We start from the raw sequence: 16717 nt of genomic DNA on the forward strand, positions 1-16717 counted from the left end.
TAGAGGCTAAAGTCTGGGATTGTAATGCCTCCCATTTTGGTTTTCTTCTTCAATATCACTTTGGCTAATCAGGGTCTTTTGTGGTTCCATACAAATTTGAGAATAGTTTGTTCAAGCTTTGAGAAGAATGTTGGTGCAATTTTGACGGGGATTCATTGAATGTGTAGATTGCTTTGGGTAGTAATGACATTTTCACAATGTTTATTCTTCCGATCCATGAACAGGGAATGTTTTTCCATTTCTTGGTGTCTTCTTCAATCTCTTTCATAAGTTTTCTATAGTTTTCATCATATAGGTCTTTTACATCCTTGGTTAGGTTTACTCCTAGGTATTTGATGGTTTTTCATGCAATCGTGAATGGGATCAGTTTCTTGATTTCTCTTTTGGCTGCTTCATCTTTGGTGTATAGGAATGCAACTGACTTCTGTACATTGATATTGTACACTGCAACTTTACTGATTCATTGATCAGTTCTAGAAGGCTTCTGGTGGAGTCAATTGGGTTTTCCATATAGCGTATCATGTCATCTGCAAAAAGTAAAAGTTTGACTTCTTCTTTGCCAATTCTGATGCCTTTTATTTAATTTGGTTGTCTGATTGCTGATGCTAGAACTTCCAGCACTATGTTAAACAGCAGTGGTGAGAGCGGACATCCCTGTCGTGGTCCTGATCTCAGGGGGAAAGCTCTCAGTTTTTCCCCAATGAGGATGATATTAGCTGTGGGCTTTTCATAAACTGCTCTTATAATGTTTAGGTAATATTCCGACTTTCTCAAGGGTTTTTATTAGGAAAGGGTGCTGTATTTTGACAAATGCTTTTTCTGCATCTATTGACAGGATCATATGATTTTTATCCTTTCTTTTGTTAATGTGATAGATTACATTTGATGGATTTGTGGACATTGAACCAGCCCTGTAACCCAGGAATGAATCCCACTTGATCATGATTGATAATTCTTTTTATATGCTATTGAATTCGATTTGCTAGTATCTTGTTGAGTATTTTTACATCTGTATTCATTAAGGATATTGGTCTGTAGTTCTCTTTTTTGGTTGGGTCTCTGTCTAGTTTGGGTATCAAGGTGATGCTGGCTTCGTAGAATGAGTTTGGAAGTCTTCCTTCTATTTCTATTTTTTGGAATAGTTTGAGAGGAATGGGTATGAGCTCTGCTTTAAATGTCTGGTAGAATTCCCCTGGGAAGCCATCTGGCCCTGGGCTCTTATTCGTTGGGAGATTTTTGATAGCGGATTCAACTTCTTCACTGGTTATTGGTCTATTCATGCTTTCTAACTCTTCCCGTTTGAATTTTGGCAGTGCATGTGCACTTAGGAATTTGTCCATTTCTTCTAGGTTGTCCAGTTTGTTGGCATATTATTTTTCATAGTAATCTAATGATTGCTTATATTTCTAAGGGATTGGTTGTATTAGATCCTTTTTCATTCGTGATTTTGTCTATCTGGGGGCTCTCTCTTTTCATTCTGAGGAGGCTGGCTAGAGGTTTATCAATTTTATTTTTTCAAAGAACCAACTGTTGGTTTCAGTGATCTGCTCAACTGTTCTTTTGGATTCTATATTGTTTATTTCTGCCCTGATCTTTATTATTTCTTTTCTTCTGCTGGATTTGGGGTCCTTTTGCTGCCTCCCTTCTAGTTTCAGTAGGTGCTCTGTTAAATTTTGAATTTGTGCTCTTTCTAGTTTGTTGAGATTGGCCTAGATTGCAATATACTTTCCTCTTAGGACTGCCTTTGCTGCGTCCCAGAGATTTTGGATTGTTGTATTTTCATTTTCATTGGTTTCCATATATTTTTTATTTATTCTCTAATTGCCTGATTAACCCAATCATCCTTTAGTAGGGTGGATTTTAACCTCCACATTTTTGGAGGTTTTTCAAACTTTTTCCTGTGGTTAATTTCAAGTTTCATAGCAATGTGATCTGAAAGTGTGCATGGTATGATCTCTATTCGTTTATACTTATGGAGAGCTGCTTTATACCCCAGTATGTGATCTATCTTGGAGAATGTGCCATGTGCACTCGAAAAGAAGGTGAATTTCCTCTCTTCAGGATGCAGAGTTCTAAATATATCTATCAGTTCCATCTGTTCCAATGTGTCGTTCAGGTCCATTGTTTCCTTAGTGATTTTCTGTCTGGTTGATCTATTCATTGCTGTCAGTGAAGTATTAGAGTCCCCTGCAATTAGCACATTTTTGTCAATAAGATTGTTTCTTTCTGTAATTAATTTTTTTTATGTATTTGGGTGCTCCCGAATTTGACGCATAGATATTTATAACTGTTAGCTCTTCCTGATGGAGAAATCCTGTAATTATTATATAACGTCCTTCTTCATCTCTTGTTACTGCCTTTAAAGTCCAGTTTGTCTGATATAAGTATGGCTACTCCAGCTTTCTTTTGGCTTCCAGTCGCACGATAGATATTTCTCCATCCCTTTACCCTCAACCTGAAGGTGTCTTCCAGTCGAAAATGAGTCTCTTGTAGACTGCAAATAGATGGGTTTTGTTTTTTAATCCATTCTGCTACCCTGTGTCTTTTGGTTGGAGCATTCAATCCATTTACATTCAGTGTTATTATCGAAAAATGTGGGTTTAGAGTCATTGTGTTCTCCCTAGAATTCATGTTATTTTGGTGTCTCTGGCACCTTGTATTCTTTGCAACATTTCCCTCATAGAGTCCCTCTTTTGATTTCCTGTAGGGCTGTTTTGGTTGTCATGAATTCTCTCAATGTTTCTTTATTTGAGAAAACCTTTATCTCCCCTTCTATTTTGAATAACAGGCTTGCTGGATAAAGGATTCTTGGCTGCATATTTTTTCTGTTCATCACGTTGACGATTTCCTGCCATTCCTTCCTGGCCTGCCAGGTTTCATTAGATAGGCCTGTAACCACTCTGATAGGTTTCCCTTTGTATGTGAGGGCCCTTTTCTTCCTAGCTGCTTTCAGAATTCTCTCTTTATCTTTATATTTTGCCAGTTTCACTATGATATGTCATGCTGAAGGCCAATTCAAATTACGTCTTAAGGGGATTCTTTGTGCTTCTTGAATTTGAATGTCTATTTCTTTTCCCAGATTTGGGAAAGTCTCAGTTATAATTTGGTCTAGTATCCTTTCAGGACCTTTCTCTCTGTCCTCCTCTTTAGGAATTGCTATGATACAGATGTTGTTCCCTTTGATTGTATCACTCAGGTCTTGAATTCTCCTTTCCTGCTCCTGGATTAATTTCTCTCTTTTTTTCAGCTTCCTGTTTTGCTATAACTATATCTTCTAATTCACCTATTCTTCTCTCTGCCTCATCAATCCTTGAGGTGGCTGCCTCCAGTTTGTATTCACCTCATCTATAGCCTTTTTTAACTCATCACACCTATTTTCAAAGTGCCTACTCATTGTCTCAGTTGATTCTTTGATGCTTTTCTCAACCCCAGCGATTAATTATATGACAAGTTTTTTAAATTCTTGATCTGGTATGTTGTCTAGATCTGCCTTGAGCAGTTCTGTGGCTGCGACTTCCTCCTGGAGGTTCTTCAGGGGAGAGTTCCTTCATTTTGTCATTTTTGCTAGTTTTCTGTCTCTTTTCACCTTTAGAAAGCTTGTTGTGCACTGTGCACCTGTTAATATTGCTCTGTTAAAGGAGGCTTATTGACTGTCCAGGGCTTGTCATTTCAGGAAATATTCTTTTCTTGGAGTCTCCCAGTTTCTCTTGTTGGGCCTTTGAATATTTTATTTCCCTACTCAGCAATATTTGGGACTCACCGTCATGCACACTTTGGCTTGTTTCTTGGTGTAGCCCTAATAAGGAAAACAGACAGACAAACACAGAGGGAACAGAAGCACACAGACGCAGAGACAAATCAAACAAAGAAACACATTAAAAGGGGAATAAAGAAAGAAAATGGAAAGGAAAGATCGAAAAGAAGAAAAGTTTAAAAAAAAAAGAAAAAAAAGAATAAAAGGGTGTCAGAGACAACAAAAGACAGTGCACAGTCTAAAAGTGTATGGCCAGTTGAGGGGAGAGGTAAAGATGAGATACAGGAGAATATATCTGGATTGCAAGAAGGTTAAAAAAAAAAAAGGAAGAAAGGAGAAAGGAAAATAAGGAGTAAAAATTTTTAATAACTGAGTAAAAAAAAGTAATAATAATTAAAAAAATAAGTACGAAAAAAGTGAAGAAAAAAATCTGTTTCTATAAGGGGAAAAAAAACAGCACTCTCCCTCATGGATAGGCGTGGTCTGGTGTGGTAGGTCTTGGAGGCTGCTCTCAGAGGCTCTGCCTTGGTGTCTGCAGAGATTAGAATGGCGGCACACCTAGCTCCGCTGAACCAAGTCCTGTAGGCCACTCTAATGAGTCCGATATCCTTGTGCCCTGGTTGAGCCAAGTTTTATTTTCCAGGCCCGCCAGGGTTCAAAGTTCCAGTCCATGCACTTTTATGCTACCACAGATGAGATGTATTTGCTTTGGTGGCTGGCTTCTTAGAGGGAGGAATCGGTTGGTCTTGTCTCAGGCAGGGATTTAGGCTGCCCCTGCCTGAGGCGAGGTGTGCTGCCTAAGGCGAGATGTGCAGCAGGAGGTGAAGTGTGCGCCTTCACAGACCCAACTGCGGATTCCCCACCCAAGCTGTGATGATGATCCGTTGGGGAAGGAATGAGTGCGTGGCTGTTGCCCAAGGCGCTGTGCGCTTCTGGAAATGAGCTGGAAGCTCCTGTAGCCTGAGCATGCGCCCTGGCCTCCATGACTGCCAACTCCCTGCTGGGACTGCATAGGTGTGGGGGCTATTTTTTTTCCCTGTTGGCATCCAAGATTCAGGATTCGAGCGGCCAATGCTGAGGGCGAGATGCACCGTGGAAATGAGGTGCGTGCTCCCACTCCCAAAACCGAGGTCGAAGTGAGCGCCCCGGGCGCCGCCACTACTGTGGCTTCTGATTCCCTGCTGAGATGGCGCAGGGATGGAAGCTGTTCTTTCCCTTGGGCCACCTGGGTTTGGGATTCGGGCTACCCAGCAGTTATATATGAAGTGAGTTTCTCCAAGCGCAGCCAAGTCTTCCTTACCTCTTCCCCAGAGACAGTACTAAGAGCGTGTTCAGTCTCTCTGTCCTTTCCCTTTGCCTCTCAGGCTCCTGCGCCTTTGCCCTGTGTTGGGCTGGGCCTCCCGCCTCCCCTGCCCGTCTCAGGCTGGCCCATTTTCCAATCTCCCCAGTTCGCACTCACTCACTCAGGTATCTTTGAGTTTGTCTTCTTTCTGGATTCCGTATTTTCTCCTTCCGCTCTTGCAGATGAGAGTAATGTCCGTCTCAGTTCGATAGATGGGGCAGACGAAGTTTACAGAGCTCCCTTCCTCTCCGCCATCTTGGCTCCTCCCCAGTTCAGAATTTCTTAACTTAAGATCTAGAACTGTGACTGAAGGAAAAAGTGGAAGGAAGTAGACGGAGCTAAGGAGGAAAAGATAAGAGCCAACTAAGGGGCAGGTTTACTCAGTTTGCACTTCAGTTTTATAAACAATAGTACTGGAAGCAGAGATTTGAAATAACTCTGTGAATATATACAAGCTGTTTCTTCAGAGTAAGGCATATACTGGCCCTCCTCCACTAAGCAAACTATGTATCTTAATTAAGTCTATGTTTAAACTTTCACTGACTTCTCCAAGCAGAGCAAGGCTCCTTCCCCTACAGCTAGGGAAACTTCAAACATTTACTTCGTAATTGGCATTTATCACATCATATTTAGTGAACTTCTTATTCTACATCAGTTTCTCTTACTAGTCTGTAAGCCCCATAAGCTAAGGATACCATATTGATTTATGCTAACATCTATTAGAGAACCTAGCACAAAGTAGATACTCTGGAAATCCTTGCTGAGTGAATGGCCAGAAGGTTCTAATAAGTGATGGCTACAATAGGCAATACAGACCAGAAAGAAGACATCAAATACAGTAAAACCACTTAGAAAACTGCTACAATACCAAGCCAGTCAGAGTGGCTAAAATGGACAAAGCAGGAGACTATAGATGCTGGCGAGGGTGTGGAGAAACAAGCACCCTCTTAAACTGTTGGTAGGAATGCAAACTGGTGTGGCTACTCTGGAAAACAGTGTGGAGGTTCCTCAAAAAATTAACAATAGAACTCCCCTATGACCCAGCAATAACACTGCTAGGAATTTACCCAAGGGATACAGGAGTGCTGATGCATAGGGACACATGTGCCCAATGTTCATAACAACACTGTCATCAATAGCCAAATCATGGAAACAGCCTAAATGTCCATCACCTGATGAATGGATCAAGAAGATGTGGTTTATATATACAACGGAATACTACGTGGCAATGAGAAAGAATGAAATCTGGCCATTTGTAGCAACATGGATGGAACTCGAGAGTATTATGCTACGTGAAATTAGTCAGGCGGAGAAAGACAGATACCATATGTTTTCACTTATATGTGGAACAGGATAAACTTAACAGGAGTACAGGGGAGGGGAAGGGGGGAAAGTAGTTAAGGAGAGGGAGGGAGGCAAACCACAAGCAACTCTTAAATACTGAGAACAAACTGAGGATTGATGGGAGTGGGAGAGAGGGGGAAATGGGTGATGGGCATGGAGGAGGGCACTTGTTGGGATGAGCACTGGGTGTTATATGAAAACCAACTTGACAATAAACTATAGTAAAAAAACAAAAGACCAAAACAAAAAAAAGAAATTTTTTTCTGAGAATTTACTTGGTGCAATATACTACACCAGAGACTAGGAATGCAATGACAAGCAAATATATAAAAGCTCTGCCCTTATCATAATGGAGATAGGGAAAAAAAAAATACAGAGATCAAGTCCTGGGAAAAAATTTTTGGTCTAGAAGGCAACTAAAGATATAGATCTGAAGTTTTAGAGAAAATTCAAGGCCAGCAAATATTTTGGCCATAAAGCTCATGCTTTATGGGTTTACAAGATTAAGAAAAACATGTAGGATGAGCTGAGACACCCAAGACTCAACCCAGAGGAAATATCTATATTGATATGGAGAGGGGGATAGGAACAAAAACAGAAGAGAGTCAGAACTGGTAGAGAAATTGAAAACGTTTTTTTAACCTAGAAAAAATGCTTGAGGATGAAGGGGTGGCATACAGTGCTATTTCAGAAATACACATTGCTGAAACATACAAAATGGCTTCAACAAATACTTCGTTGGGCCTAGAAAAGTGATCTTTAAGAAAGTTTCCAGAGGGGCGCCTGGGTGGCTCAGGCGGTTAAGCGTCTGACTTCAGCTCAGGTCATGTTCTCAGGGTTCGTGGGTTCAAGCCCCACGTCGGGATCTGTGCCTCCCCTGCTCACGGTGTCTCTCTCTCAAAAATAAATAAAATATTTTTTTAAAAAAAAAAGAAAAAAGTTTCCAGAGAATAATAGAAATAATCAGTAAACTTCAACATAAGAGGGGGAAGAAAAGTGTAAATGAGAAGGGAAAGGGAGCAATGCTGAGGAAGAAAGGAAGGGTTTGGGAAATAAACAGAACATCAATTTCTATCAGAAATGAATAATAAGAGATAGTGATATACAGTTGCTCCTCTGAGGTTTAACAGACTCAAAGAAATTATCTGACATAATTTATTTCAGCTCTGTGGAATTCCAATTATTCACATGAAGACCAGATATACTAAAAAAAAAGGAAAATAACTGTACTTAACAATAATTTATATAAAACTGACCAGTATCAGAATCCATTTTATACACTAAACACACTAGAGAACAAAGTACTAATTCCTTTTTCCATTTAAAATATATATGCTTTTAATTTACCACCAATTTATAGTAAAACCATGATCATCTAGAATTTCCCTGTTTTCAAAGAATAATGTGAAATAGTTTCAGAAAGCAGTTAATTTCATTGCAGGCACTGTATGTACATTACAAATATTTACATTTGTATATCCCTTATGGACAATAAGTAAATTACAAGAAATTTTAATGCTAAAGAGCTTATACAACCTTTGAATAAGTTCATATAAAATGTTAATTAAAGGAAACATTAGTATTTTTAATCTGATCTTCTTTCATGTTTATTAATTTTTGAGAGGGTGCAGAGGGAGAGGGGCAGAGGGAGAGGGAGACAGAGGATCCAAAGCTGATTCCAAGCTTTGACAACAGAGAGGTGGACACGGTGCTTGAACTCATGAACCATGAGACCATGACCCAAGCTGAAGTCAGATGCTCAACCAAGCCACCCAGGCACCTCCATATCAGTATTTTTAAAAATCATAATGACAGTCCTTGGAAGAAAAATCAATGAAACCACTGTTCTTTATTTTGATAACATCACATATAAATGTTCTTAAGATCAAATAAGTCTACAGTAAACATATTTAAGATCCTTTGAATGAACAGAAAAGAAAAAAGTACTGACTGAAGAGCAAAGATAAGAGCAATAGGAATAATCATTTTTTAAATTGATCTGAGAAGAAATAAAGATAGACATCTGACATTGTCATGATTTTTATTAAAAATCCAATATGTGACAACAAATTCAAGGTCACACAAATCAAATAAAACTGCTACTAGAATCTCTACTTGGCCGTTTTTATTAAAAACTGCTTTTCCTCCTGGGCCTTTACTCCAAGTCTGAGATGGATTTAGAAGGGAAACAAGATTTTCTGAAGAGTCTGGTAACTACAAAAGGCAGTCTTCCCACAATCGGTACCTCTTATAACCAGCAGATGGTGCCCTCCATAAGGACAACCTTTCCAGTACACAGTGATTACAGAGAATAAGAAGTTAGGCTTATTCTAAGCCAAGAACAATTAAAAAGCTACTAGAAGTGTTTTCTAAAAGAATAAAAGACAAAATAAATTATGTTAATTTTCCCTAAGTGTATAACCTTAAGGTTACACATATTTACGTATTTTCCAACTATGCAAAAAAGTTTTCAATTTACAATGTTACCAGTAAGCCACCAAGCAATTTGAATTAATCTTTTTAAATTCAAATTAAGTTTATTTAATAGTTATCCCTATGAGTTCTGGTGAAACAAAGTAATTTAAAATAGTTTAAAGTCCTTTTAGACAGCAAACTTGTTCTGTTCATATTTTTAGTAATGTTTATTTATAAAAGTTTCAACATATTTCTTGCCTATATGCTTTTTAAGGACCATCAACATTACAAAAGGAAGTGAAGTTAAACTTCAAAAAGAAAAAGAACCCCAGAATATAGAATATCTTGACTAGCACCAGTTTCTTTTTTTATATATATTTCATGTTTATTTTTGAGAGAGACAGAGAGCAAGCACACCTGAGTGTGAGTGGGGGAGGGGTACAGAAAGAGGGGGACAGAGAATCCAAAGCAGTCTCCACCTCACAAACCATGAGATCATGACCTGAGCTATAGTCAGATGTTTAACCAACTGAGCCACCAAAGCACCTCATCAATTAGCACCAGTTCCTAACAATACAGAAAGTATTCTGTTAAATCTTGTTTACATTTTATTTTAATGTTTTTATTTTGAAGAAGGGGGTTAGAGAATGCCTGTGTGAGCAAGTGGGGGGAGGGGCAGAGAAAGAAGAGACAGAATCCCAAGCAGGCTCTGTGCTGTTAGTGCAGTCAGACTTCAGGCATGATCCCATGAACCATGAGATCATGATCTGAACTGAAATCAAGAGCTGGATGCTTTACTAAGCTACTTAGATACCCCTGTTAAATCTCTTTAAAGTAATACTTTTTATATTAATATTGATAGTATATCTCATTTACTGAATGACTGGTGTTTCTCTACATCAGCTCAATGTCCCACTCAGCTCAATGTCCCACTCAGTGGCAAATAACATTATGTATTCCTCTATGCATATCAAACCTCAAGCACGCATTCTTGCAAACCTCGATTTCACTGAGAAAACAGCAGCTCTATCAAACAGGAACCTCTTCAGTCTCCATCACTAAATCTACTGGCCTACCTACAGCATTTATACCCATTCTCTCCTCCTTCCCTGTTGTTAGAAAATAGGTTAGCCTTACATCAAAAACGAATCCCTTCACAGGTACACAAAATCTCATCCTCTACAGGTTTATCAGAGACTTTCACTTGATTAGCTGTCTCCTCTTTCCTCTGCATCAGCATCCTCAGTGTCTACTTGATCCCTTCTCTCAGCACTCAACATACTGTTTTTCAGTGGTAAGAATACTGCAACACACCTGCCTAGACTACAAATACCTCTCCAACTACTACTGTCTTTTCTCTCAAATTACCTTGACAGCCAAGCTTCTCTAAAAGTATATTTTCTACCTTCACATCTTCAGTTCCCATTCACTTTTCATACTAGCAATCTTGTTTACAACATCCCTCCATCACCAGCAATAATGCCTTTGCCGTAATCATTGTAACAAGCAGGCTTCAAAAACAACAACGGATTTTTCCCTTTTCTGTATCCATACCCTTGCAACATGACTTTGTTGTTCCTCCAATCAAGAGTGTTTTTCTGGCCCTTAAATCTGAAATGATCTTATGACTTGATGCACTGGGACATTTGGCAAGGGTTTCTGCCTTGGAGTTTATGGACTTGCTGTTCTTGGAACCCTACTTAACATGTGCACAAGTCCAAAAGTTATCACACTGGAAAATGAGAGATCATATGGAAAAAGGTCCCAGTTATTCCAGCCACGATCATCAAGAACAAGCCAGCCACAGTCAAACTAGCAGGTAGTCACAGAGGCGTACCTGGGGATGCATGAGCAAGCTGGCCAAGATGAGTAGAACTGCCCAGCTACTGCCCAGCTATGCCAAACTCAACTTGCCAACCTGCAGAACTGGGAGCCAAATAAACAGTTATTTTAAGCTGTTAAGTTTTGGGGTGATTGGTTATGCAATAAAAGCTAACAAGAAGTCATCACTGACCTCCATGCTGTCAAATCAAATGAACACTTTTTTAATCCTTACTTAACTGATCTCAGCAGTATGACACACAGTTGGTCATACCCTTCTCCTTAAAACACTCTTTTCCTTTGGTTCCTACTCTAGCTCTTCCTGATTTTTCTCCTACCTTACTGGTCACTCTTGTCTTTGTTGTTTCCTTTCTGTATTTTCTATGTTAGTAATTCATCAGAATTCAACTCTGACCGCTTAATTCACTTTTTTTATGTTTTTCTCCAGACTTTTGCTGTAAACTTTTAAAAACCTACTCCAAAGACTTTAAAATAATACATATCCTACCTCCAGATCTCTTATAAAAACTAGTCCATATATACAACGAGTTGACATTTCTACCTGGTTTATTCGCAAAGGCATCTTGAACTTAAAATCCCCAAAATTAAACAATAAACTATCTTCCAACTTCTTCCCCTTACAAAATAATCCACCTTCTAGCTTCTCTCTGTATATGGTGCCTTAGTGTACCCAACTGGGTCCTCTCAGACAACTGGGAGTGACCCTTTCAACACTTAAAAGCAACCAAGTCCTATAAATGCTACCTGTGAAACGTAAATGAAATCCACCTACATTTAGCTATCATTTCACCACAACCTAATCTAAGCCACCTCCAATTTGTTCATACAGCAGCCAGAAATGATCTTCTTAGTATAGTAATCTCTTCATATCACTGCCTTACTTAAAATTCTTAAATAGATTCCCAGTGCCCTTAGCATAAATTCTAAATATACTAATCTGACTACTTTAATCGCCATACTCCTGTCACACCTCTACTCCTTAAATACACTAAACCAAGATCCTTCTGTCTCAGTGTGTGCTCTTCTTTTTGCTTCAAACCTTTTTCCTTCTCTCTGTCACCCCTTCTCCTCATGCCTGGCTAACACTGACTTTTCAAATCTCATGTGTCAATTCCTCAGGTATGCTTTCCCAAGTCTGCCCAAACTAAATTAAATCTCTACACTATGCTTTCCCCTCCACCCCTCCCCAGCTCACGCTCTCTCTCTCAAAAATAAACATACATCAAAAAATATTAATAAAGTATACAATTCAATAGCTTTCAAATCATACATTACTAGTTTTTTATTGTGGTAAAATATATATAGAGTGAAATTTGCCATTTTAAACGTAGAATTTAGTAGTGCTGATTATACTTACAGTGTTGTGCAGCCTTCACCATTAACTATTCCTGAAACTTTTCATAACCCTAAAAAGAAACTCTATAGCCATTAAGTAATAACCCCTCCATTCTCTCTTCTCCCCAGCCCCTAGTAACCTCTAATCTACGTTCTGTCTCTATCAATTTGCCTATTCTAAGTACCTCAGATAAGTGTAAGCATACAGTATTTGTCCTTTTGTGTCTAGCTTATTTCACTCAGAATATCTCCAAGGTCCATTCATGTTGTATCAGATATCACACCTTCACTATTTTTTATGATGGAATAATATTCCACTGAACATATATACAACACTTTATTCATTCATCTGTTAATGAATTGTTTCTACTTAAGTTGTTTCCACTTATCACTATTATGAATACTACAATAAACATGGGTGTACAAATATCTCTTCAAGACCCTGTTTTAAATTCTTTATATACTTATATAGGATATATATACTTTATATACTTATGTAGTATATACTTAGGATTTTACAGATTCTTTTGAGAATTGTCTATTCAAGTCTTTTGCCAACTTTTAAAGTAGGTTATTTGCCCTTTTGCTGTTGAGTTGTAGGCATCCTTATATATTCTGGATATTAAAACTTTATCAGATATATGACTTATAAATATTTTCTCCCATTCTGTAGATTGTCTTTTCCCTTTCTTAACAACGTCTTTTGATGCACAAGTTTTTAATTTTTATGAAGCCAAATTTATCCACTGTGTTTCTTTTACTGCTCTCGCTGATGGTATCATAGCCAAGAATTTATTACCAAATCCAAGGGTATGAAATTGTACCACTATGTTTTCTTGTAAGGCTTTATGAGCTTTAGCTCTTTAGGGTCACTGATCCAGTTTGAGCTAATTTTTATATATTGCTTGAGATATGGGTCCTACCTTCATTCTTTTGCACGTAGAAATCCAATTCTCCCAGTATCATCTGAAAACTACAATTCTCCTGTTTATTTTTAATAAAATTGTCCTGGTTTCTCCTCTAGAAATTTTGATTCAGTAAGATTTGGGAGAGACTTCATATTCCACATTTTTAAGGAATGTTTCAGATAATTCCCATGGTCAAACTAGTTTGAAGAACAGTACAGAATAGAGCACCCAAAAAACTTTAAGTTATTTATTTATTGTGAGAGAGAGAGATAGCATGCACAAGTGAGGGAGGGAGAGGCAGAGAGAGACGGAAACAGAGAAGCAGGCTTCGCACTAACATGGGGTTCAATCTCAAGAACTGTGAAATAATGACCTTAGCTGAAATCAAGAGTAGGATATTTAACTGACTGAGCCACCCAGGCCTCCCATAATTATTTCTTTTTAATCCTTGCTTAGCCCTCAGATAGACTCTTAGCTTATGCTACATCCAGGTGAAGACTTAGGTAAGAGCCCTTAATTTTCACAAAAGGTTGTCAACCTTACCATCTGCTCATTTGATCCCTAAAACATAGGGCTTTGCTAAAATAAACACCACAAACTTGCCACAATAACAGACTCATGCCATTCATTCTTTTAACAACAAATATTTGGGCACCTATTATACCACAGTACTATTTGAGCCAGGAGAGATATAGCAATAAAGACAAAGAAGCATGCTCTCATGGAACTTAAAGTTGGAGGGAGAAAGACAACAAATAAGTGTGTGTGTTGGGTAATGTGAAATGTTAATAAAACTAAGGATAAGTGGGGAAAGGATCTGTTTTAGACTGCAAAGACAAAAAAGGACCTTTGGATGAAGTGACATTTGAAAAGAAACCTGAAAAAGAATAATAGAATAAACTATGCAAACATGAAAGGCAGAATATTCAAGACAGAGTAAGGTCCACAGACTACAACCTTAAACAAGATCCTACCCAGCTGTCAGCAAAGAAGCCCAGGTAGATTCCAAGGATTATGAAAGATTTTTGAAAGAAATCCAATTCATCTCTTCCTCCAGATCAGGGCCTCTCAACCTAAACGCATTTGGTATCAACCAATTGTTTTTGCTCAGAATTATTTGTTGTGGGTGGGCATATGAGTGTTCCTATGCATTCTAAGATGGTTAGTCACATCCCTGGCCTTGGCCCACCAGATGCCAGTAACACATAAACCACAAACACACACACATGCACCCCACCATGACTCCTGGTTTTACACAAAACCAAAAATGTTTTCAAGTATTGCCAAATGTCCCTGCATGGCAAAATCACTCTAGATGGAGAACCACCACTCTAGATCAGCTCTTAAAATTGAACTTCCAAAAAGGAAACCTAGAAAAATGGGCTTTAAGAGGTCTATGAGCCATGTAGTCATCTAAAAGAGTATGAAGTTTGCATATACAGGAAAATATGTGTGTTTCTAGGAAGAAAGTACAGAGGTTATAATACTAGAAGGCTAATGACTCAGAAAAGTTAAGGAATGCTTTAATATTTTAATTGGGTTACTAACTAGGAAGATTGTATAAATTCCTAGAAACATACATTCTTCCAAGACTGAATCAGGAAAAAATACAAAATATGAACAGAAAAAAAACTTATCTTTATTTATATATTTTAAGTGGGTTAAACAACAGCATTAGAAAGCTCCAGATTTGAGCCACATTTGTCCTAGCCCCCACGTACTTAATTTTAATGGGCTGCACTTCAGTTTCCTTTTTTCTTTCATCACAAAATCCATTAGAAACCTAAGAAACCAGTCACTGAATGTACTGAAAGGTGTCCTTGGAAAATCATCAACTGTCATTTTATTAGCATCCCCATATAACAAATGAAGAAACCAAGGTCAAGAGAGGATGACTGATTTACCCAGGATCAGAAAGCTCCTGTGTGAGAGAACTGCAATGACATGTCAGCTGCTTACATGGTTATATGATTGGAAACAGCCACAAGAGCATACTTAACTTCTTGGTTTTATTTATTTCAAAAGCCAAACATGGAGCACTATAGTTATGGTATGTAACAAATAAGTCACTAACAAACTATCTTCAAAAAGCATAAGATGAATAAATCAGACAAATATCAATTATAAGATTAACACTGTCCAAAAGTTAAAAACCTAAAACTTCCTCAAGGGAAGTGAAGCTTTTCTGAAGCTTTTCTTACTTCACTGAACCCTCAGTAGGTCAGTGAGTAAGTTAAAGGATAACCCTGCATCATATCTAGAATAAGCACAAAAATGAATTTTATTTACTTCTTTTTATTCCTCAATGCAAGCCAACGGTATTTAAAATGTGGTTCAATGAAAACAATTCTATAGGAATTGGGAGCCAACACAAGCATCCAAAAAGTTAAGTGATCTCAATGTCTGGTTTGATCTAAAAGAAAAATCTAATTACATGAGAAGTTACTCTTCAAACTTACTTTAATCATGAAACTCATTCTTCTAACCAAAATCTTACAACAATGTCAAATATAGTGAACAGATTAAAAGAGCTCACCAGTTGAAATGGGTGATCAGTACCCAATGCCCCCAACTCCTATTGACAAGGAAGTCCCCAGAGAACAATGTGAAAACTACTGATCTGTCAGTGTTTTTGAAAATGTGAATTATTACAGCCTTTCAAAAAGGAATGTATGTACGATATCTATTAAATTTTAATAACACATTCCCTTCGACCCAGTAATTCTTGTCTTCCCATTCTATCTCACAGTAATAAAAATGTCAATATAAACTGTACAAGAATATTTATCTTAGCACCATTTATAGTGGGGGGAAAAACATGGGAAAAACCTGACATCGACAAGGGAACAGCTAAATGAAATGTGCCAAGTCTTCCCATAGAACATTATGCAGTCATTACAATAAACAAGCTCTATCAAGCTCATCCATACTAATGCTGAGGAGTAAGGAAAAGTACTGTTCTCAAATGTGTGCATGCACACACACACACACACATATGGATATAATGACAACATTTTCATAAAACAAGTACCATCATAATATATACCAAAAATAAAAGCACTTCTAGAGAGATGGAAAAATATGCACAGAACTAAATTAACAGGAAATACAGAATTCAAAATTATTTCCACTGTTAAATATGTAAAAATGGAATATAGACTTGATTTGAACTTTGAATGAAAAATAGTTCCCTTGTAAGATGTGTTATCTTAAAGTACTTGTAATAAATTATTTTTAAAAAGCAATCTTTAAAGACTGAAAACAAACCAATAATCTACAGATATTATAGACTGCCTATCTTTTGAGCTTTTCTTAAAATATTTTTCTTAAAACTGAACTTTTTTAAGGGTGTCACTGTAGTTTTTTTTAAATAAAATATTATTTTATTTTTTTTAATTTATAGGTTTACTGTCAAATTGGTTTCCATATAACACCTAGTGCCTCTCCCCACAAGTGCCCCCCTCCATGACCATTCCTCCTTCCCTTTGTTTTTTTTCTTTTTGTGTTCCTTTATTACTATTTAAATAAGGAATTTGTTGTCTCCTTTCTTTTCCTGTTCACACTCACTGACATTTTTTTTGATAGATTGAGAAGTCATTGAGGTAATTTTTTTTAATAGTTTATTGTCAAATTGGTTTCCATACAATACCCAGTGCTCTTCCCCACAAGTGCCCTCCTCCATCACCACCACCACCCCTACCCCTTCGACCTTCGGTTTGTTTTCAGTATTCAATAGTGTCTCAGGTTTTGCATCCCTCTATCTCCCCAACTCTCTTT

The 16717-nt window shown here is 37.7% G+C and overlaps 1 protein-coding gene across 8 annotated transcripts in view; it reads right to left on the minus strand.

Annotated features, from left to right (window-relative positions):
- Positions 1-16717, minus strand: part of PDS5B (PDS5 cohesin associated factor B) — a 184282-nt gene that overhangs the window by 132424 nt on the left and 35141 nt on the right. The window contains exon 1 of one of the 8 annotated variants that reach the window (XM_029936865.1): positions 5218-5236. The exons of the other annotated variants lie outside the window; for them this stretch is intronic. The gene's annotated coding sequence lies outside the window, so the exon portion shown is untranslated. Of the gene's footprint in view, positions 1-5217; positions 5237-16717 lie in introns of those variants that run through there. 8 annotated transcript variants of the gene reach the window in all.

Source organism: Suricata suricatta, chromosome 4 (genome assembly GCF_006229205.1).
Source record: "Suricata suricatta isolate VVHF042 chromosome 4, meerkat_22Aug2017_6uvM2_HiC, whole genome shotgun sequence".
NCBI classification, from domain to species: Eukaryota; Metazoa; Chordata; class Mammalia; order Carnivora; family Herpestidae; genus Suricata; species Suricata suricatta.